This window comes from Tursiops truncatus, chromosome 17, assembly GCF_011762595.2.
Source record: "Tursiops truncatus isolate mTurTru1 chromosome 17, mTurTru1.mat.Y, whole genome shotgun sequence".
NCBI lineage: Eukaryota > Metazoa > Chordata > Mammalia > Artiodactyla > Delphinidae > Tursiops > Tursiops truncatus.
Window position 1 is genome coordinate 279,823 of NC_047050.1, and position 24,239 is coordinate 304,061.

At 39.8% G+C, this 24,239-nt stretch overlaps 1 protein-coding gene across 13 annotated transcripts in view; it reads left to right on the forward strand.

The window, feature by feature from the left end:
• SPIDR (scaffold protein involved in DNA repair) overlaps positions 1–24,239 on the forward strand; it is a 383,959-nt gene that overhangs the window by 224,484 nt on the left and 135,236 nt on the right. The gene's annotated exons all lie outside the window — the stretch shown is intronic.

The window sequence follows — 24,239 nt, forward strand, 5'->3', positions numbered from 1 at the left end:
TAGAATTGTAGGACTAGAAGGGACTTGTGGAGTCCAGCTTCTTGCCTCCAGACTGGGTGACGGTTGCTTGAGGCAGGTGAATATCTTTTTTATATCTTGAAAATCTCCTGGGAAAGAGATGTCAGAGCTCTCTGGAGCCATCGTTACATATTTTAAGTCATTTTTCTGCTTTTTTACATTTATCTTAGATCATATTCACTACAGTTTAAGCCACTATCACTTAGTAATAAATTGAGCACCTGCTACATGCAAGAGCCAAATATTATGTGCTGAGAAATATATAAATTAAAGTTGCAGCCCTGAAAGGCTATGCAAGCCGCTTTTGGAAATTGAATGGGCTCAAATACCCCAGTAAGGACAGTGGACTTTATTCTGTGTATTGGAGCCATCAAGGATATATTAGTGTAGATGTGACACTATGGAAGTTGTATTTTAATCTGTGGTTCTGGGCAGACAGGTTTCATTTATCACTCACTCAGCAAATATTTGTAAGAGACCTGATTTTATTTATACATACATGGATACTATATAAAGGGAAGACAGAATTTCTTTTCTCCTTCAAAGATTTTAAACACATGACTACATAAATAATTGAAGTGTAAGGCACTGAGTTCCATGCAGGTAATATAGACGGAACAGAGACTGCATTTACTGGTTACGATTAACTCTTGATGGCAGGCTTCCTAGAGAAGGTGGGGATTAAGCTGGTTTGGGAGGATAGGCAGTATGTCTAAAGAATGTGAATTCTGGACTCTGCCATTGCTTCCCACCTAGGAAAAGATTTTCATGCAGATTCCAAATGCCTAGGTGCTCAGAGAAATGGGCTGGAAATTGGTAAGCTAAGTTACAGTCATCACTTTGCCGTTAGTAGACTCTTTGTGTGACTTTTGGACAGTTCGCTAACTTCCTTGAAGTTTTGTTTTCTTATTTACGGAATGACTAGCTCAAACCTGATGATTTTTAAGTCAGTTTCTAGCTCTACTGAAGTTCTGTATGCAAAGTATAGTGGTTAAGAGAACAAATTTGATGCTAAACTGCCTCGTGTCCCAGATCAACCATTTCCCATGTCCTTGATTAGGCTCATTACTCTGCCTCTGTTTCCTCATCTGTAAAATGGGGATCCTCATAATACACTCTCACAGAGGGTTGGTATGAAGATGGAGAGTGCTTAGAGTAGTACTTGGCACAGACTAAGTGCTTAGTAAGTATCAGCTAGTTTTGGAGTGCAGTCAGGGAAGATGGCAGAGCAGGAAGCTCCAGGAATGTGTACCTCCACCAAAACAACAACTGAACTTTCGAAAATGTCTGAGGCAACTACTTTGGAACTTTGGGTCTAATAGAACACTTGCAGCATCCAGGGGAGAACTTGATGAAGACGCTTGTAAATTTCAGTAAGTTTTGGTTGAATTCAGCTTTCACACTGTAGCGGCTACCGTCCCCTACCCGCAGTCCCATGACAGTCAGCTGTCGGGTGAGAAGCATTCCTCATACAGCGTGCCGGTGCCACGGCAGGCAGTGAGGACTTTGTCCTCCAAAAATGAGCGTTGTGTGTTTTGATTGTTGATTGCTGCTTTTGATCACTGAGGGCATGACAGAGAGGTCAGCCGTTGTTTCATCCCACTGTGGGCTGAGGTGGCTGTCCAGATACGGGAGGATTTAAGAGACAGAACCTTTTTTCTTTTCCCTTTTTTCCCTCCACTCTTGGGAATCAGACATTTAAAGAATCCTTTGGTTAGGTCAGTGGCTGTCTGCAGAGATAAATGAAGAGAAACTCTATAGTTTCTCATACACAGCAAGAACACACAATTTGCAAAACTAGTTTGGAAGAGTCACAAAAAGATAGCTCGAGCCCTCAACAAACAAAAGTCATTCCTGAGTAGTGGGAAAATTAGATTTCTAGAGTTACAATAGCATAATACTCACAATATCCAGTTCTAAAGAAAAAACATACAAAGAAACAGGAAAGTATGACTCCTTCACAGGAAATAAGAATTTGACAGAAACCATCCCTGAGGAAGCACACACACTGGAATTATAAATCAGACTCTTTAAATCAACTGTCTTAAATATGTTCATTGAGCTACAATAGACCATGAACAAAGAATTAAATGGAAAACTATGTCTGAACAAAATGAAAATATCGATAAAGAGGTAGAAATTATATAAAAGAACCAAGCAGAAATTATGGAGCTGGAAAATACAAAACTGAAATGACAGACTCACCAGAGGAATTAAAGAGCACTTTGGACAAAAGATTAGCAAATTGAAAGGTAAGAAGGTTGGACTTACACAGTCTGAGGAACAGAGAGAAAAAAGAATGAAGAAAAATGAACAGAGCCTAAGAGACCTGTGAGACACCATCAGGTATAGCACCATACACATTATAGGACTATTGAAAGGAAAAGAGAGAAAGAAAGGGGCAGAGAAACATATTGGAAGGGATAATGACCCAAAACTTTCTAAATCTGAGGAAAGACGTGAATACACGTGTTCAAGAGCTCAGTGAACTCCAAGCAGGATATACACAGAGAGAGCCACACTGAAACACATTATAGTCAAATTGTCAAAACCCCAAAATAAAGAATTTTTAAAGCATCAAGAGAGAAGTGACTTATGTACAAGGGATCCTCAATAAGATTGAGAGCTGATTTCTCATCAGAAATAATGGTGCCAGGGGCAGTGAGATGACATTTTTAAAGTCCTGGAAGAAAAAAACTGTCTTTCAGGTATATCCTGAAAGATAGTATATACAACAAAATTATCTTTTAAGAATGAAGGCGAAATTGAGACATTTCCAAATAAACAAAAGCTGAGGGTGTTCATTACCAGTAGACTTGCTCTATAACGAATGCTAAAGTGGCTCCTTCAGGCTGATGTAAAAGGATACTTAACAGCATCTTGAAACCATAAGAAGAGATGAACACTGGTAAAGGTAACTACATAGGTAAATATAAAAGCCAGTATTACTGTATTATTGAAACTAATTTAAGATTATTCAAACCAGGTTGTTACATGTTTAAGATGCTAATTGTAATTTCCAAAGTAACTACTAAGAAGATTAAAAAGCACGGAACAGGAAAGAAGAGAATTAAAATGATACACTCCAAAAAAATCAACTGAACGTTTAAAAAGCAGTAATGGAGGAAATAAAGAATTAAAAAAATACACATAAAAAGAATAAAAAATCATACACATAAAAAGAAGAATAAAAAAACATTAGGAAAACAACTGATAAATGCCAGAAGCAAATCCATCTTTATCAGCAATCACATTAAATGTAAAGAAATGAAACTCAACTATTAAAAGGTAGAGATTGGCGGTCTGAATGTTTTTTAAAAAAGGATCCATCTATATACTGTCTACCAGAGGCTCAACTTAGATATTAAAACACAACGGAATTGAAAGTAAAAGGGTGGAATAAGATATTCCATGCAAATAGTAATCAGATGAGAGTGTGGGTGGCTATATTACTGTGAGACAATGTTGACTTTAAATCAGACAGGTTACAAGAGATAAGGAGAGACAGTATATGTTGATAAAAGTTTCAGTACATCAAGAAGAGATAACAATTATAAACATGTGCACCTAAAAAAATGTTCATGGATTGCACAACTGATAATATTATTAAGATGTCAGTACCACCCATAGCTATCCATAGATTCAGTACAATCCTTACCAAAATCCCACTGGTATTTATTTTTTTATAGAAATAGAAAAAAAATCTTAAAATTCATATGGGCCCTGAATAGCCAAAATAATCCTGAAAAAACTAAGAGGACTCACACTTCTTGATTTCAGAATTACCGCAAAGCTATAATAATCAAAACAGTGTGACGGTGGCATAAAGGTAGACATAGACCATGAGTAGAATAGAATATAAAACCCAAGGTAAACCCTTAAATATACGGTCAGTTGAATTTTGACAAAGGTGCCAAAACCATTCATGTGGAAATGATAGTCTTTTCAACAAACGATGCTGGGAAAACTGGATATCCATATGCAAAAGAATGAAGTTAAAATAGTCAAAGAATATGAATAAACGTTTTTTCAAAGAAGACGTGCAAGTGCCAGTAAGAGTAATGGGAATCAGACTACCTCTACTCAAATCTTGGTCCACCACTTATTAGCTGTGTATTCTTAGGCAATTACTGCACTTCTCTGTGTCTCAGGGGGCCTTCTTTGAGGTTAAAGGAGTTAATGAGTTGGAAAGTGAAATGTTGCCTGTGGTTGGTGCTCTCAGTTGCCATCATAAGCTTGGTCACATCAAGGTGCCAGGGTAGGAGTCTGAGCCTTGGTTCCAGTCCTGCCTTTTCACTCATCTGCTATGCAAATCACAGTCTTCACCTCTAAAATGGAGATGCTTCTGTGTATCCTACTTTTCTCCCAGGGTAGTTATAAGAATCAAATGAGATAATTTAAGGAAAAGTAATTTCTAAAATATTTGTTTAATTAATGTATAAAACATAAACATTATAATAATAAACATTATTATAATTATTAAGCACTACTATAATTAACATAACAACAGTACATGTTATTATTATGGTTTCCCTCTCCTAATAGACTAAGCTTTTTATTGAGTTAATCCTATTCTTATTTGTATCATTTGGTTTACTAATTTCTTGCATAAAATAAGTGCTCAGTAAATGTACTGGAGAAGAATTTAATTGAAATAATATAAAATTTGAAATTATATAAAATACTTGAATGTTATTTTGTTTTCCTGAGGTGATGCTGCAGCCTATTTGGAATTAATGTCAATAACCTATTTGGTCTGTTTTGATAAAGATGACTTAGATAATCTTTACCATTGTATTTATAGCTCATCAGAATGATAGTTTACAACCATAACGTGCAAATATCTTTAACTGTAAATTTTAGGGACTAAGAATTCAGTTGATCGATATTATCAATAATAAACTTGTAAAAGAAGATACAAACACTTGTACAATTGATTCCTATATTGTTTCCTTTGAAGATCCACTTTGCAAATGATAACTGTTTTAGAGACAAAAATGAGATAGGATAAAGGCTTCCATTCAGCCGAGTCTGTTCCCTCTTGCACTCTCATATACACGGACTCAGCATCTCTCCTGGAGCTGGAGCTCTGCCCTCCCGGCCCCCCATAACCCACTCAACAGAGTCCAGAAGGAGCGGAGCGTTAAGCAGTACCCTGTGGACAGAAGGAAATGACCCCATCATTGATGAAAACAAATCCTATGTGCTTGTCTTTGTATTAACAAACAAGAACGGTTTAAGTTTGTTAAGTAGAAGATCATTTATATTAAGTTTTCAGGTAACAAGTTTAACACAGGTTAGCCTGAAATATAAATGACTTGAGGTTCTATTTAAAATATGTCTAAATTGCAAAGTGGAGCTTCTGCACGATGAACTTACTTACTGCTTGTCTTGATCATCCCTCTAGGGCTCACAGAGTGCTGGGTAAGCTTGAGGAGACTTGGGAGTGTGGGTGGGTGTTTGTAGCTAAAAGGTATGTTTCAGGCTGTGTTACTAACCTTTCAGAATGAAGAGTGGATAGGGTAATGGCACAGTGACTGCTCTGTGGCCGTATACTCACCTTCAGGTCAGGCGTGCTCAGGAGTCCTCTGTGCTGACCTGGGAGCAGCCCTCTGACCCTGCCAAACACTCCCCTGCTCTGCAGGCACGTTTGTGGCACCTGAGACCAGGGCCAGGCAGCTCTCAGGAGGACACATTGTCGGATGGACCAAGTCTGGAGGAAGGTAACAGGAGCAAGTCAGAGGAGAAACAAAGGCCAGGAGGTTTTATCCCCTCCCCTGGGTTAATCCTCACCAAGACGGTAGCTTTCAGATAGTTGTAGAGTCTCAAGGGAAGTTTTCCTTTTCCTTTTCACAGTCTTACTTTCTAAGGGCCAGAAATTGTATTTTTTTTGTTTCTGGCTCGAGTTACTTTAGTATTTCTCACGGTTGGGTGAAGCTCACGTTGGGATACTGTTTTGACTTTAGCAGATGACACACCCTGCTCTGGTTTTGCTGTGCCCTGGTTGCTATGTGACATTTTGAGGTTTCTGCCATTCTTGTTGGTCCTAATTTCTTTTCCATGAAGATAAGTTGTGCCATTCAAGAGAAGTTGTGCTGCTGCTTCTTCTAAGAATGTTTTGATCCCAGAACATTCTTATTCCTTTTATGATTTAAAGCATGTCCTTTAACCAGTCTTGCACATTTATCTAGTTCACCTGAGGGTGCTTCTGTTTGAAGCTAGACTAAGTCCTGTTTGTGGTAATAATTAAATCTAGGCTTTGTGATTTTTGAGGACAGTCTTAATTTATTGATTCACTTATTTTAGTAGAGTGTCAGCTTCAGCTCTTCTGTGATCATTGTCTTCCCAAATCTCTTTGTCATTTAGTGTGAATCCTTTTGGTCTGAATTTAATAAATTTTCTACTGAAATTTTAGTTTGGGACATTTTGTGGATTTTATTTTATTTTTTAATTAAAAAATATGTGTTTATTATTTTTTATCATGTGTCTGTGCTTTAATCACATGCTATACATTAATTTAATGACTTGCCTATTTCCAAAGATTGAATGCTTACTTTAATTCTGTATTTGTCAATAATAGATTCCTATCCAATAGAAATTAATCAGTTATAGAGGAAGATGATGTGTTTCCTGGTTGCTTGTGCCACTTTTATATATTTCTAATACGTAAGGTGTTATCGCAATATGCAAATCCCCAACAACAGCTAGGAAAGGTTTTTTTTAAATTTAATTTATTTTTTTATACAGCAGGTTCTTATTAGTCATCAATTTTATACACATCAGTGTATACATGTCAATCCCAACCTCCCAGTTCATCCCACCACCCCCCGCCCCACCGCTTTCCCCCCTTGGTGTCCATACGTTTGTTCTCTACATCTGTGTCTCAAACTTCTGCCCTGCAAACCGGTTCATCTGTACCATTTTTCAAGGTTCCACATATATGCGTTAATATACGATATTTGTTTTTCTCTTTCTGACTTACTTCACTCTGTATGACAGTCTCTAGGTCCATCCACATCTCTACAAATGACCCAATTTCATTCCTTTTATGGCTGAGTAATATTCCATTGTATATATGTACCACATCTTCTTTATCCATTCGTCTGTCGACGGGCATTTAGGTTGCTTCCATGACCTGGCTATTGTAAATAGTGCTGCAGTGAACATTGGGGTGCCTGTGTCTTTTTGAATTATGGTTTTTTCTCTGGGTAAGTGCCCAGTAGTGGGATTGCTGGGTCATATGGTAATTCTATTTTTAGTGTTTTAAGGAACCTCCATACTGTTCTCCATAGTGGCTGTATCAATTTACATTCCCACCAACAGTGCAAGAGGGTTCCCTTTTCTCCACACCCTCTCCAGCATTGGTTGTTTGTAGATTTTCTGATGATGCCCATTCTAACTGGTGTGAGGTGATACCTCATTGTAGTTTTGATTTACATTTCTGTAATGATTAGTGATGTTGAGCAGCTTTTCATGTGCTTCTTGGCCATCTGTATGTCTTCTGCAGAAAAATGTCTGTTTAGGTCTTCTGCCCATTTTTGGATTGGGTTGTTCGTTTTTTTAATATTGAGCTGCATGAGCTGTTTATATTTATTTATTTATTTACTTACTTATTTATTTAGGCTGCGCCAGGTCTTCGTTGTGGCACTCGGGGATCTTTGCTGTGGCATGCAGGATCTTTTAGTTGCGGCACGCATGCAGGACCCGGGCCCCTTACGTTGGGAGCTCGGAGTCTTACCCACTGGACCACCAGGGAAGTCCCCATTTTGTGGATTTTACAAAAACATTTTTCAGTTCATTTGGTTTGTTTTTCTCCCTTTCTTTTCTAGGTATACTCAAATACTGTAATCTGTTCCTCATATTTTGTGCCATCTCAATTTTTATTTCTCTTTGTGAAATCAGAAGATTGAACCATTAAAATTTTTTTTACATATGAACACTGTCAGCTTTTGTTGGGATGACCTATATTATGTATGTATGGTGACCATTATTAGAATTCCTTTTAAAGAATGCTATTACCTTTCTGCCTTTGTTGGTTTTTAGTGATCTGAATCTAGTTGCAGATTATTAAGTTATTTGTATGAATAGGTACTATGATCATTCTTGATAAGGTGGGGTTTTTTAATCAACTTTTTATCTCAGTTGGAATAAAAAACCTAGACAGCAAGACAAGCTTAGCTGTTTTGACTGCTGTGGTTCTTCAGCCTATCCTGAGCCAGGTTTTCCTTCAGAGCTTTAGTGAAGGTGACCGTAAGGAAAAACCCATTCATTCGTCTGACTCCTGGCTTGTCTTGTGTATTGTGGCTTCATCTTTTTGTTTCTAAGTTTCCGTTTTCTTTGAAAGTGGTCTGCACAGTGAGGTTTGTGGTTATAAACATCGTAGAATTGAAGTAGGCTTTGTTACCTGTGCATTTGGAAAGTCATATATTTCTGATTAAAAATCATACACCAAAGATTTCTCAATTTTGATAGTAAAAAAGGCATCAATTTTTTCTTTAAATAACATTAAGTTGCATTTAAATTATAGTTTTAAATGGTTTGTTACTGGAAAGATACTATTTAAAAGTTTTCTAGAATGGACTAATTTTTATAAATCCAAGATCTTTGAAGAATAATAAACACCGTTAATATAAAGCATTTTAATGTACCAAATACTTTCATATCCATTATTGTCTTAAAATGGTCAAACATAAATGTCATTATCCCTCTCTACAAGACAAAAAGGATTCTGTTTAGGTGACGCGATCAAGATCATTTGGCTTTAAGTGACAAAATGGGACTTGAACACAAATCTATAGACTTCACGTTCTTGTTCTACCCGCCGTACCAAACTGCTGCTCTGAATAGACAGTTTTTACCTAGAAAGAAGCGTGGAATGGTGTGTTGAGAATTTCTGAAAAAGTGCATATTACTTGCTGACTTGTGACACTGCAGATGAGATGTGAGGGAGGCTCTGTTAACTCAGTCAGGTGAAGAAAAATGTTTGTCAAATTGTGATTTTCTCTGCAGCAATTGAGCTGTGGGCCCAGAGACATTAGGTATCATTTTTGTCTTTTTTTTCTGCTGCATGGAGTGAGATCTTTATTGTTAATACGAAGGCGAGAAAGCCCAGCCCTACGTGTCAACAAGTTAAAGCATTGAAATGCCACAGCTCACCAGATGTAATGGAGCTCGAACGAGGAAGTGCTGCTTTCCTACCAGTTCTGGCAAAGCCGGAAGGCTCCACCGAGAAGCTGCCTGCCTCTGTGCCAAGTCCTGACAGTGGAGCAGGTGTTCTGTAGGCAGAAAGAGCACGGTGAAGCCTGCCAGGCACTTGAGTAAAGATAAGAAGGTGTAATGGTCATATGTGTTTTTCTAGGAGTAGTAATCCTCAAAGTATCGTGGTGGGACCAGCAGCATCACCTTGGAACCTGTTAAAAATGCCAATTAGGTGGCCCCATCCCAGACCTACTAAATCAGAAACTCTGGGTGTGGGGCCAGCAGTCTGCTTAACGAGCCTGTGATTCTGATTCATGCTGAAGTTTAAAATGTTCTGTTCTGGAGTCACACGAGGAGATAAAGACTGTAAGATAAAGGTTTAAAACTGGCCTAGGAAAAGTAGTGCTGGCAACATATGAATACATTTAGTTTTATATTCAGGAGATACCTTATAACTCAGTGTGGAATGATCCTTAAAGATAGAGACCAGTCATAACTGATACTAAGGCATCTGGTTTCTGTCTGCACTATGCACTTCACTTGTTAATGCATATATTTAGATCTTGTTATAAAGATTTCTATTTCTGATTTTCAAGAAACAGAACTGAGTAGACCAGGTAGAATCCTTTACCCAGAAGCCGTACCTGTAGGAAGCCCAGCCGTAGCATTGTGCTGTGTTACCTAGTGGACTTTAATGAAGCAAAGTAGCTGAAAGCTGATAGTCTCCCTTCTGAATACTAGACTCACAGCCAACTCTGTAGAGATGATACTGTCATGGCACAAATCTAAACTTAGAGATAGGTAGACAGACGATAGAATTGGGATGCTGAGGAAGAGATGTGATGAGGGCATGTTGACTCTCAGCTAGTTGGGTTGGATGGATGGATAGATGGATGGAAGGAAAGATGGATGGATAGATAACAGAGGGAGGGAGAGAAGGAAGGAAGGAAAGGAAAGGGAGGGAGGGAGGGAGATGACAGAATTGAGATGCTGAGGAGGGATGAGGAACATGTCAACTTGTATTAGTTGGGTCAGTTTGGGCATATTTGAGAGTACTCATAGGGAAGTGGTCATCGCTTAGTTTCTTCAAGTAATGAGGCAGTTTATTGTTAAAGAAAAGATTGATTTAAGTGCTTATTTGTATCTATTAAAGAATACATTTTTATTGTGGAAAAAAAGACACAATAATAGAAGAAAATTAAAACTTAGCTGTATATATATAATCCTTTCATTTAAGGATAAATTGCTTAATATTCTGGTACAGTTCATTCCAGCACTTTCTCCTTATAAGAATATTATATTAATAATATATATGGTCCTACCATCTTGGAATCTCATAAGTCATATAGGCCTGAGTTTGTTTCTCTAATTCAACAATATAACAGGAGCTCCACCCACAGTGTCATTAAATACATTTTTTTGAATTAGGATTTTTAATGCTATCATTTGTATAGTGTTTTCTTGATTTATTTTTCTACTTTTTGTTAGAAAGTTAGATTCTTTGCTATATTTTGCTATAATAAATGAGTATGATTAATATTTTAGTGTGTAAGTGTTTTTCTCCACATCTCTGATTATTTCATTGGTATAGATGAAATAACATCTATACCAATAACAGTGACTTTGTCGAGTAAAAATGTATGAACATTTTTAAGGCCTTTAATTACCCAGTTGTGTATAGAAGTGAATATACTACCATGAACCCAGAGAAAACTGAATTTTTCTAAGGTATCCGATCTTCTACTGGGAAAATTGTTAACCTCTAGAGATTTTAAAAATAGTTAATGTATTAGGTACTATTTTATTTTATTTTAAAATTAAATTTCTTTTTTAAATATTTTATTTTATTTTATTTATTTATTTGGTTGTTCCGGGTCTTAGTTGTGGCCGGTGGGCTCCTTAGTTGCAGCTCACCAGCTCAGTTGCAGCACGTGTGCTCCTTAGATGCAGCAAGTGAACTCTTAGCTGCAGCATGCGAACTCTTAGTTGCGGCATACATGTTGGAACTAGTTCTCTGACCAGGGATTGAACCCGCGCCCCCTGTGTTGGGAGCATGGAGTCTTAACCACTGTGCCACCAGAGAAGTCCCTTAGGTACTACTTTAAATAGTAGCTAGTGTGTATGCCAAGCAGTGTATGTACTTGTCTCTTTGTGTGGCTTGTATATTGGAACATATATGTACCTAATCTCGCAGTAACAACATTAGGTAGGCATGATACCCATTTTAGCTATGAAAAAGTTAAAGTTCAGAAATTCAAAGTAATTTGGTGGAGATAAAATAGGCAATAGGTAGCAGAGCTAGAATTTAAACCCAGGTCAGTGTGACATCAGACTGTACTTCTCCTGCCTTGTTCTCCTTCTTTGCATTTTCTGTTACATTTTGGCAGAAGTTTTGTTACTGAATAAAAGTATGGGATTTGTGCCTTGAAAATAAACTTTACAGATTTTTCCCCTTTAAGTCAGTTAGGGCGGCTGGGAAGAGACTAGCAAAAACTATGAAAGAAAAGCCTTAGTGCGAAGGGATCTGCAACCTCACCCCCAACTCCTACCACAACTCTACTCCCACCCCAGGGGGAAAGCACCTCTGACTTCCTCCCATAGAGAGTCCAAACGGTGCTAAGAGACACCCAGAAGGTGGTGGTGACAAGAAGCAGAGAACTGGGGTAAGGAGATGAGAAACTCACCAACCGAAGCAACGCAAATCAGTCTTTGAAGGTCATCAAACAGTCCTAAGAGTTGGAGGCAGTGCTGGATGAAAACAGGCAAATGTCTTTCAGGGGGACCTTCAAGATGGCAGAGGAGTAAGATATGGAGATCACCTTCCTCCCCACAGATATATCAGAAATACTTCTACACGTGGAACAACGCCTACAGAACACTCACTGAATGCTGGCAGAAGACCTCAGACTTCCCAAAAGGCAAGAAACTCCCCACGTACCTGACTGTGTGGCTGACCGGCTCTTAGTGCTCCAGCCGGGTGTCAGGCCTGAGCCTCTGAGGTGGGAGAGCCAAGTTCAGGACATCGGACCACCGGAGACCTCGCGGCCCCATGTAATATCCATCGGTGAGAGCCCTCCCAGAGATCTCCGTCTCAACACTAAGACCCAGCTCCACCCAACAGCCAGCAAGCTCCAGTGCTGGAGAGCCCATGCCAAACAACTAGCAAGGCAGGAACACAACCCCACCCATTAGCAGAGAGGCTGCCTAAAATCATACTAAGTTCAGAGACTCCCCAAACCCGCCACCAGATGCGGCCCTGCCCACCAGAAAGACAAGATGCAGCCCCACCCACCAGAACACAGGCACTAGTCCCCTCCACCAGGAAGCCTACACAACCCACTGAACCAGCCTTAGCCACTGGGGGCAGACACCAAAAACAACGGGAACTGCAAACCTGCAGCCTGCGAAAAGAAGACCCCAAACACAGTAAGTTAAGCAAAATGGGAAGACAGAGAAATATGCAGTAGATGAAGGAGCAAGGTAAAAACCCAGCAGACCTAACAAATGAAGAGGAAGTAGGCAGTCTACCTGAAAAAGAATTCAGAGTAATGATAGTAAAGATGATCCAAAGTCTTGGAAATAGAATGGAGAAAATACAAGAAACGTTTAACAAGGACCTAGAAGAACTAAAGAGCAGACAAACATTGATGAACAACACAATAAATGAAATTAAAAGTTCTCTGGAAGGAAACAACAGCAGAATAACTGAGGCAGAAGAACGGATAAGTGACCTGGAAGATAAAATAGTGGAAATAACTACTGCAGAGCAGAATAAAGAAAAAAGAATGAAAAGAATTGAGGACAGTCTCAGAGACCTCTGGGACAACATTAAACGTACCAACATTTGGATTATAGGGATCCCAGAAGAAGAAGAGAAATAGAAAGGGACTGAGAACACACTTGAAGAGATTATAGTTGAAAACTTCACTAACATGGGAAAGGAAATCGTCAAGTCCAGGAAGCACAGAGAGTCCCATACAGGATAAATCCAAGGAGAAACACGCCAAGACATATTAATCAAACTATCAGAAGTTAAATACAAAGAAAAAATATTAAAAGCAGCAAGGGAAAAGCAACAAATAACATACAAGGGAATCCCCATAACGTTAACAGCTGATCTTTCAGCAGAAAGTCTGCAAGCCAGAAGGGAGCGGCAGGACATATTTAAAGTGATGAAAGGGAAAAACCTACAACCAAGATTACTCTACCCAACAAGGATCTCATTCAGATTTGACAGGGAAATTGAAACCTTTACAGACAAGCAAAAGTTATGAGAATTCAGCACCACCAAAGCAGCTTTACAGCAAATGCTAAAGGAACTTCTCTAGGCAGGAAACACAAGAGAAGGAAAAGACCTACAAAAACAAACCCATAACAATTAAGAAAATGGTAATAGGAGCATACATATCGATAATTACCTTAAATGTAAATGGGTTAAATGCTCCAACCAAAAGACATAGACTGGCTGAATGGATACAAAAACAACACCTATATATATTCTGTCTACAAGAGACCCACTTCAGACTTAGGGACACATACAGACTGAAAGTGAGGGGATGGAAAAAGATATTCCATGCAACTGGAAATCAGAAGAAAGCTGGAATAGCAATTCTCATATCAGACAAAATAGACTTTAAAATAAAGAATGTTACAAGAGACACGGAAGAACACTCCATAATGATCAAGGGATCAGTCCAAGAAGAAAATATAACAATTGAAAATATTTATGCACCCAACACAGGAGCCCCTCAATACATAAGGCAGATGCTAACAGCCATAAATGGGGAAATGGACAGTAACACAATCATAGTAGGGGACCTTAACACCCCACTTTCACCAATGGACAGTTCATCCAAAATGAAAATAAATAAGGAAACGCAAGCTATAAATGGCACATTAAATAAGATGGACTTAATTGATATTTACAGGTCATTCCATCCAAGAACAACAGAATACACATTCTTCTCAAGCTCTCATGGAACATTATCCAGGATAGATCATATCTTGGGTTACAAATCAAGCCTTGGTAAATTTAAGAAAATTGAAATCGTATCAAGTATCTTTTCCGACCACAACACTGTAAGACTGCATATCAGTTACAGGAAGAAAACTGTAAAAAATACAAGCACATGGAGGCTAAACAATACACTACTAAATAACCAAGAGATCATTGAAGAAATCAAAGAGGAAATCAAAAAATACCTAGAAACAAATGACAGTGAAAACACGACAACCCAAAACCTATGGGATGCAGCAAAAGCAGTTCTAAGAGGGAAGTTTATATCAATACAGTCCTACCTCAGGAAGCAAGAAAAATTTCAAATAAACAACCTAACCTTAAACCTAAAGCAATTATAGAAAGAAGAAGAAGAAAAAAAAACCCAACATTAGCAGAAGGAAAGAAATCATAAAGATTAGATCAGAAATAAATGAAAAAGAAATGAAGGAAACAGTAGCAAAGATCAGTAAAACTAAAAGCTGGTTCTTTGAGAAGATAAAATTGATAAACCATTAGCCAGACTCATCAAGACAAAAAGGGAGAAGACTCAAATCAATAGAATTAGAAATGAAAAAGGAGAAGTAACAGCTGACACTGCAGAAGTACAAAGGATCATGAGAGATTACTACAAGCAACTATATATGCCAATAAAATGGACAACTTGGAAGAAATGGACGAATTCTTACAAGAGCACAACCTTCCGAGACTGAACCAGGAAGAAATAGAAAATATGAACAGACCAATCACAAACACTGAAATTGAAACTGTGATTAAAAATCTTCCAACAAACAAAAGCCCAGGACCAGATGGCTTCACAGGCAAATTCTATCAAACATTTAGAGAAGAGCTAACACCTATCCTTCTCAAACTCTTCCAAAATATAGCAGAGGGAGGAACACTCCCAAACTCATTCTATGAGGCCACCATCACCCTGATACCAAAACCAGACAAAGAGGTCACAAAAAAGAAAACTACAGGCCAATATCACTGATAAGCACAGATGCAAAAATCCTCAGCAAAATACTAGCAAACAGAATCCAACAGCACATTAAAAGGATCATACACCATGATCAAGTGGGGTTTATCCCAAGAAGTCAAGGATTCTTCCAATATACGCAAATCAGTCAGTGTGATACACCATATTAACAAATTGAAGGAGAAAAACCATATGATAATATCAGTAGATGCAGAAAAAGCTTTCGACAAAATTCAACACCCATTTATGATAAAAACTCTCCAGAAAGTAGGCGTAGAGGGAACCTACCTCAACATAATAAAGGCCATATATGACAGACCCACAGCCAACATTGTTCTCAATGGTGAAAGACTGAAACCATTTCCTCTAAGATCAGAAAGAAGAAAAGGTTGCCCACTCTCACCATTGTTATTCAACATAGTTTTGGAAGTTTTAGCCACAGCAGTCAGAGAAGAAGAAGAAATAATAGGAATCCAAATTGGAAAAGAAGAAGTAAAATTGTCACGGTTTGCAGGTGACATGATACTATACATGGAGAATCCTAAAGATGCCACCAGAAAACTCCTAGAGCTAATCAGTGAATTTGGTGAAGTAGAAGGATGCAAAATTAATGCACAGAAACCTCTTGCATTTCTGTACACTAACAACGAAAAATCTGAAAGAGAAATTAAGGAAGCACCCCCTATATGCCACTGCAACAAAAAGAATAGAATACCTAGGAATAAACCTACCTATGGAGACAAAAAACCTGTATGCATAAAACTGTAAGGCACTGGTGAAAGAAATTAAAGATGATACCAACAGATGGAGAGATATACCATGTTCTGGGATTGGAAGAATCAATATTGTGAAAATGACTCCACTACCCAAAGCAATCTACAGATTTAGTGCAGTCCCTATCAAACTACCAACGGCTTTGTTCACAGTAGAACAAAAAATTTCACAATTTGTATGGAAACACAAAAGACCCCGAATAGCCAAAGATTGCTTTCTCAAAGCAATCTTGAGAAAGAAAAACGGAGCTGTAGGAATCAGACACCCTGACTTCAGACTCTACTACAAAGCTACAGGAATCAAGACAGTATGGTACTGGCACAGAAACAGAAATATAGATCAATGGACAGGATAGAAAGCCCAGAGATAAACCCAAGCACATATGGTCACCTATCTTTGCTAAAGGAGGCAAGGATATACAATGGAGAAAAGACAGCCTTTTCAATAAGTGGTGCTGGGAAAACTGGACAGCTACATATAAAAGAATGAAATCAGAACAATTCCTAACACCATACACAAAAGTAAACTCAAAATGGATTAAAGACCTAAATGTAAGGCCAGACGCTATAGAACTCTTAGAGGAAAACATAGGCAGAACCCTCTGTGACATAAATCACAGCAAGATCCTTTTTTTGACCCACCTCCTAGAGAAATGGAAATAAAAACAAAAGTAAACAGATGGGACCTAATGAAACTTAAAAGCTTTTGCACGGCAAAGGAAACTATAAACAAGACGAAAAGAGAACCGTCAGAATGGGAGAAAATCTTTGCAAACGAAGCAACTGACAAAGGATTAATCTCCAAAATTTACAAGCAGCTCATGCAGCTCAATATCAAAAAAACAAGCAACCCAATCCAAAAATGGGCAGAAGACCTAAATAGACTTTTCTCCAAAGAAGATATACAGTTTGCCAACAAACACATGAAAGGATGTTCAACATCACTAATCATTAGAGAAATGCAAATCGAAACTACAATGAGGGCTTCCCTGGTGGCGCAGTGGTTGAGAGTCCGCCTGCCGATGCAGGGGACACGGGTTTGTGCCCCGGTCTAGGAAGATCCCACATGCCGCGGAGTGTCTAGGCCTGTGAGCCATGGCCGCTGAGCCTGTGCGTCCGGAGCCTGTGCTCCGCAACGGGAGAGGCCACAGCAGTGAGAGGCCTGCGTACTCCAAAAAACAAACAAACAAACAAAAAAACTACAATGAGATATCGTCTCACACTGGTCAGAATGGCCATCATCAAAAATCTACAAACAATAAATGCTGGAGAGGGTGTGGAGAAAAGGGAACCGTCCTGCACTGTTGAGGGGAATGTAAATTGATACAGCCATTATGGAGAACAGTATGGAGGTTCCTTAAGAAACTAAAAGCAGAACTACCATACGACCCAGCAATCCCACTACTGGGCATATTCCCTGAGAAAACCATAATTCAAAAAGAGTCATTTGGGCTTCCCTGGTGGCGCAGTGGTTGAGAGCCTGCCTGCCGATGCAGGGGACGTGGGTTCATGCCCCGGTCTGGAAAGATCCCTCATGCCGTGGAGCGGCAGGGCCCGTGAGCCATGGCCGCTGAGCCTGCGCGTCCGGAACCTGTGCTCTGCAATGGGAGGGGCTGCAACAGTAAGAGGCACGCGTACCTCAAAAAAAAAAAAAAGAGTTATGTTCCACAATGTTCGTTGCAGCTCTATTCACAATAGCCAGGACGTGGAAGCAACCTACATGTCCATCAACAGATGAATGGATAAAGAAAATGTGGCACATATATACAATGGAATATTACTCAGCCATAAAAAGGAACGAAACTGAGTTATTTGTAGTGGGGTGGATGGACCTAGAGTCTATCTTACAGAGTGAAGTAAGTCAGAAAGAGAAAAACAAATACCATATGCTAACATGTATATATGGAATCCAAAAAAAAAAGTACTGAAAAACCTAGGGGCAGGACAGGAATAAAGATGCAGACATAGAGAATGGACTTGAGGACACAGGGAGGTGTAAGGGGAAGCTGGGATGAAGTGAGAGAGTGGCATGGACATATATACACTACCAGCTGTAAAACAGGTAGCTAGTGGGAAGCAGCCGCATGGCACAGGGAGATCAGTTCGGTGCTTTGTGACCACCTAGAGGGGTGGGATAGGGAGGGTGGGAGGGAGATGCAAGAGGGAGGAGATATGGGAATATATGTATATGTACAGGTGATTAACTTTGTTATACATCAGAAACTAAACATTGTTAAGCAACTATACTCCAGTAAAGATGTTAAAAAAAAAAAAAAGGAAAGTAAAGTTTACAACCACTCCCAGATATGTGATGGTTCTTTCTTTAAATTGCAATTTCCAGTGACCTGTGCCTGAGAAAGGAAATGGTCAAGTCAGAGACTTTTGTTAATCTAGAGAATTAGACTCCTGGTTTATAGAGGAAGTCTATTTCACATTTTATATTCTTCAGTGAATTCATCTTCAGTGTAGTTTACTGTTCACTTTTGAACGGAAATAAAGTGTTCCTCAACAATGTGTTTATTTGGATAAAAAGGGAATTAGACAGAGTCTACTCTGGGAATTTAAAATAACACACACAGTTATAAATGTCAGTGTTTTTATCAATTTTTTTAGATAAGGTGGGTATTTTTTGGGTAGGAAGCTAAAAGAAACAAAGTTGAACCTGGGAGATAAACCTTGGCAAATAAGAAGTTGAAAATAAAGGAAGTATAAACCTTGAACTTCTTATTTCTGAAATTGGCTTAATTCTTCATTTTAGAGATATTTTTTAGGACTTACGGTTTTAAATTTTTCTTAGAATAAATCTGACTTTTGGTGAGAGGAGGAGTGCCTGTTCACTCTGTAAGTAATTGAGAATGTGGGCAGGATAGTTGGTATTTTTAAAAATTCACGACAAACACTGTTAACATTGTCTTGTCACTGACTTGAGTTTCATGCAGGGGTTCAGATGCCGGTGTCTGGAGGAGGGAACTCAGATGGTTCAAAGCTTGTGCAGTTGCCTCAGAAGTCACTGGGGCATAATAGCCTTTTTCAAATCCTACGAGTTGATCAATCAGAAAGGGTTTACGAAGTAACTAGAATGTGGTTTACTGTCTGCCCTGAGAATCAAAATTCTCAGATAGCTGCATGGAACTTTCTGCAGTGATGGAAGCGTTCTCTGTGCTGCCCACTGTGGTACTGACCACATCAAATACTAGAAATGTGGCTTCTACAACTCAGGAAATGCATTTTAAGTTTTATTTTACTTCTTTTTATTTAAAATCAGTTAGCTACAAGGGCTACCTTAAAAGCACAGGTGTAGAAGGTGGCTCTGATGTTCTGTTTTCACCAGGGACCTTTTTGCATTAAATTTAACGTCCCTCCATTGCAGCTTGTCACACCGGCCTCCCACATCTCACGCTGTCCTGGTAGCTTCATCTGATCCTGTGGGCCAGCGACCGCCTGGCAGTTGTCACTCCCTTTCCCGCGCACTGGTCCCTCCAGGAAGGATGCAGGACCTTTCTTGCTGTATCCAAGTGGTGGGTCCCATCCTCCTTCCAGGGAAGAGAACAGACTGGCTTCATTTTTTACTTTTTAATTCTTTACACCGTTTTTTTCCTATAAATTAATTTTATTTATTTATTTATTTATTCATGTATGTATGTATGTATGGCTGCATTGGTTCTACTGCAGCACCAATGATGTTTTACTGCACTTAGTTGTTTCCTTCGTGTGTGTCCCTGTATGGACTGTAAGCCCTCTCAACTAGCCCCACACAATGGCTTGGCCTCCCGTGTCCGGAAGATGTGTGTACTAGACAGCTTTGTCCTCAGGCCAGTGGGGCTTCGAGTTGAGACTAAATTGTAAACAAAATTGATTGGTTTATCCCAAGTATGTCTTCAGTGGAAAGAAGAATTAAGTCTAGGTTACGTTTTTTTGACAACTACAGTTCTTAGTCTGACGTCTTTAGCTGACTAGCCATTAAAGGAGGGAAGGAAAGGAAGGAAAGAAAATACCTTCTATTTGTCTTGGTTTAGGTCACTGCATTTAATCCCTTAGTCATCCTTGCCACCTGCCAAATTTGGACACGTTCTTCCTAGACAGTAAACAAGCAAACTGATCTGATTTGTGATGTGAAATAAATATTGTTTGTTTTATGAGCTGATAATGGGGTATTTAACACTTTGGCAGTGTTGACAAGTGATAGCAAATGAAAAGATATTTCACTTGGTTTTCCTCTCTGCCCTTGGTGACATTAAAAGAAACAGTCTTGTTTCTTGTTTTACCTGAGTTCTGTATATAACACTCTCAGTAAAGAGCAGTGGAAATGGTTCTTCATGAAAGCAAACATTTGGACAAATTGTCATTTGTATTGAACATACAGGATTCTCTTTTTTTTCTTTTTTTTTCAAGTTTCCAAGAGAAACCATAGTGCTTGGACTCCACGGAAGACTGTTACTGTCTAGTTTTTTGTGTATTTTACCATGTGTGTGACTGTCCCACGTTGCAGCCCATCCTATTGCCATGGCTGCTGACTTGTCAAGGATGCTCTGAGAGTTTACTAGAAAGTAAACACACACTCTTCAACTTCCTTAACAGAAGAATCACTGTGAGTCCAGCATCATGATGATGTTCACTGGTGGTGTTGGTTGTGATGTGATTTATCAAGTGAGGTTTAACATCTTAAGTTTGTCTTATTTATTTGTTTGTGTTTGTTTATTTATGGCTTGTTGTGTCTTCTTTGCTGAGCGTGGGCTTTTCCTAGTTGCGGCGAGTGGGGGCTACTCTGTTGAGGTGCGCGGGCTTCTCATTGCGTTGGCTTCTCTTGTTGCGGAGCACGGGCTCTGGGTGCATGGGCTTCAGTAGTTGTGGCACACGGGCTCAGTAGTTGTGGCTCGTGGCCTCTAGAGCGCAGACTCAGTAGTTGTGGCCCACGGGCTTAGTTGCTCTGCAGCATGTGGGATCTTCCCAGACCAGGGCTCAAACCCATGTCCCCTGCATTGGCAGGCGGATTCTTACCTCTGCGCCACCAGGTAAGCCCCTTAGGTTTGTCTTTATTTTTAGTTAGATCTTCAGAAAAACTGGTTAAACTTGTTATAATATTAATCTGAATACATGCTCTGTAAACTTGCTTTTTGGTCATCACATAACATTTGTGGCAATAAGATAAGTAGAGAGGTGATAGTAGAGTCCACAGCAGTTAACACTGGCCTGCAGCATAAAAAGAAATAAAGAGGTCACACTCCCTAGGAGCATGACGCTGGTGCCATGTATATGGATGTTGAAAGGCTGTGACGTCCTTGGCCTCCTAACGAAGGAAACAGCATCTGTGTTTCTTCTGCAGAAGCTCAGTGAGGTAGTACTGAGAACTCTGCTTGTCACATGGAATTTGAGTTGTGGTCATTGCCACCAGGCAGCCCCGCAGGTGCCCCACCATCCCCTTCCCTGTGCCTTCACACACCCTCACCCAGGCAGCCCTTACCTGGTTACCTCTCCTGGGAAACCTTCCCTGTCTCCAGAGGGTCCTCCCTCGGGGTATCATATAACACCCTTTTCCTTTGCAGTAAACCTGTCCTCTCAGCCTTCTTGTCTCAGACTGGATTCCCAGTCCCCTGCCCCTTGCCTGGAATGTCATAGGTGTTGAGTAAAAACAGCAAAATGAACCAAATGGACCTAGATATGGGTTTTAAGGTCTATCCCAAATCCACTAGCCTTGCACATCTATTTGGTATAGGTATGTTTTTAATTTGGTTTAACCTTAATAGCCTCAAACAGGACTTTGAATTTGGCAGAACAGAGTTCTAATGTTAATATGTCTCTCTGTAAACTGTAAGGTTCTAAATACACACAGAAATCTTGTGCTATGTTCTTAACTTAGCAGTTAAAATAATATTACTTGATCGGGCTTCCCTGGTGGCACAGTGGTTGAGAGCCTGCCTGCCGATGCAGGGGATGCGGGTTCATGCCCCGGTCCGGGAAGATCCCACATGCCGCGGAGCGGCTGGGCCCGTGAGCCATGGCCGCTGAGCCTGCGCGTCCAGAGCCTGTGCTCCGCAACGGGAGGGGCCGCGGCGGTGAGAGGCCCGCGTACCGCAAAAAAAAAAGAATATTACTTGATCATATTTTTCAAATTAACTTGAAAGAAAAGGCTGGGCACGTATGACATCTTTCATCCATCCTGCTGTATCAGGACCTTCACAGTTGAGCCCAGTGGTACCCGATGCTGTGCCCCACCCCTGCCCTCTTGCTTTCTTGAACCTCTTCTTGCTGACTGTCACTCTGTGTCTGGCTTGCCTCTGTCTCTCCATGTCTCCTAATTGTTATTTCTAAGTTACCATACGTGTAGTCTATCGGCTTAAAATATTACCATTGCAAATTTGTCTTCTTGGTGGATTGTCCCTTTTAATCATTGTGTGATGTCCCTCTCTATCCCTGATAATTTTCTTTGCTCTAAAGCCTGCTTCATCTGATAGTAATTTCAACCATATTTATGTTAATGTTACATGATGGTTTTTCCCCCAGCCTTTTACTTTCATCCTACCTGTATCTTTATATTTGAAGTGAATTTCTTGTAGACAGCATAAAGATGGACCGTATTTTTTAATACACTCTGCTAATCTGTCTTTTAATTGCTTTTTTAGACCATATACACTTAATGTAATTATTGATATATTAAGACTTAAGTCTCCCTTTTTATTTCTCGTTTTCTCTGTGTTGTTCTCTGTTTTTCATTTCTCTGGGTTTTTCTTTTTCTCCTGGCATTATGTGGGTTGCTTGAACATGTTTTAGAATTTCATTTTAATTTATTTATAATGTTTTTGTGTTGTTATAGCTATGTTACTGGTTGCTCTAGGCATTACATTTTATATGCATAACTTATCAGTTTATGGGGTCAACATTTTGCCAGTTTGTGTGAAGTGTAGGAACCTTGCCTCTTATGTCCCTTTACTGTCCTCATTTACATGACTGTCTTAAATATTTCCTTTGCATACATTTAGAACCATATCAGACAGTGTTATAATTCTTGCTTCAACTCCAAATATAATTTCAAAAACTCAACAGGAGCAGGAAAGCCTATTTTATTTACCTGTATCTTTCCATTTTTATTTCTTCTTCCTCACACCTCTTGAGGTTCTGTTCATTGGTTTTTTTTGGTCTCTTTTTTCTTTGTTGTTTATATTTGGTAATTTATATTATTTTATCTTCACGTTCACTGATCCTTTTCTCTGCTCCCTTCATTCTGCTGTTGAACCCATCCAGTGAGTTTTATTTTCATTATTTTATTTCCTAGTTATAAAATTTCCGTTTAAGAAAATCTGTATCTTTGCTAAGACTTCCTGTTTCTTTGCTGAGACTTTCTGTTCTTTCATTTGTCTCATGTGCATTTGTAACTGTCACTGAAGCATGTTTGTAATGGCTGCTTTTGAATCTTTGTCAGGTAATTCTGACATCTGCGTCATCTTAACATTGTCATCTAGTCACTGTGTTTTTTCATTCAAGTGAGAATTTTCCTGGTTCTTAGTGTAACAGGTGGTTCTAGATGGTAACCTATACACGTTAGGTATTATGATACAAGATCCTGGATCTTATTTAAACCAGTTTTAGGTGGCTTTGTCTGGCACTGCTCTGAGAAGAGACGTTGGGAGGGTGGGGGGCTTCTTACTACCAGGTGGAGGGAGGCGTCAGGATTTCCTTCGTTACCGCTTCCCACGAGGCTGCCACTCACTGCAGTGGAGGAAGTGGGAGGGCCGGGTAGTGGTGAAAGTACTGACTCTGCTGGGCCACTGGACTCTGCTCCAAGGGGCGGGGAGTGAGACCCGGTTACGGGAGTGATGGGGGTGTGAGGGTGAGTGCCTCGTCTCACACCAGCCCAGCCGGCCTGCACAGACTCTTCATCACAGCCTGTCGAGGGGCATGTCCAGCCCCCACTTGCGCTTTGCCTGCTGTGTGTGGCAGTAGGTCACAGTTTTCCTGTGATATTTGCCAAGAGTAGTGATTTGCCTAGTGATTTCCTAGGACTTTTCTGTCTCGCTGGGCTGCCCCTTCCCTGTCCTTCCTTTCGAGGGTGCCTTTGTCGGCACCCATTGCTGTTTCTAGGCTGCAAAGAGGAAGCTCAGGAACTTGCTGCTCTGTCTGTCCTTGGGTCCCAGCTGGACAGCCTCCTCCTCTCCCCTTTCAGCTTCTTCTGCTCTTTCGTTTCTGTGCAGCACCAGGCATTTCCTTGTGTCTAACGGGAGAAATAGGGGAAAGTGTGTCTACTCCGTCTTCCTGTTAACCTTCCTGTTAAGCAGCGCTG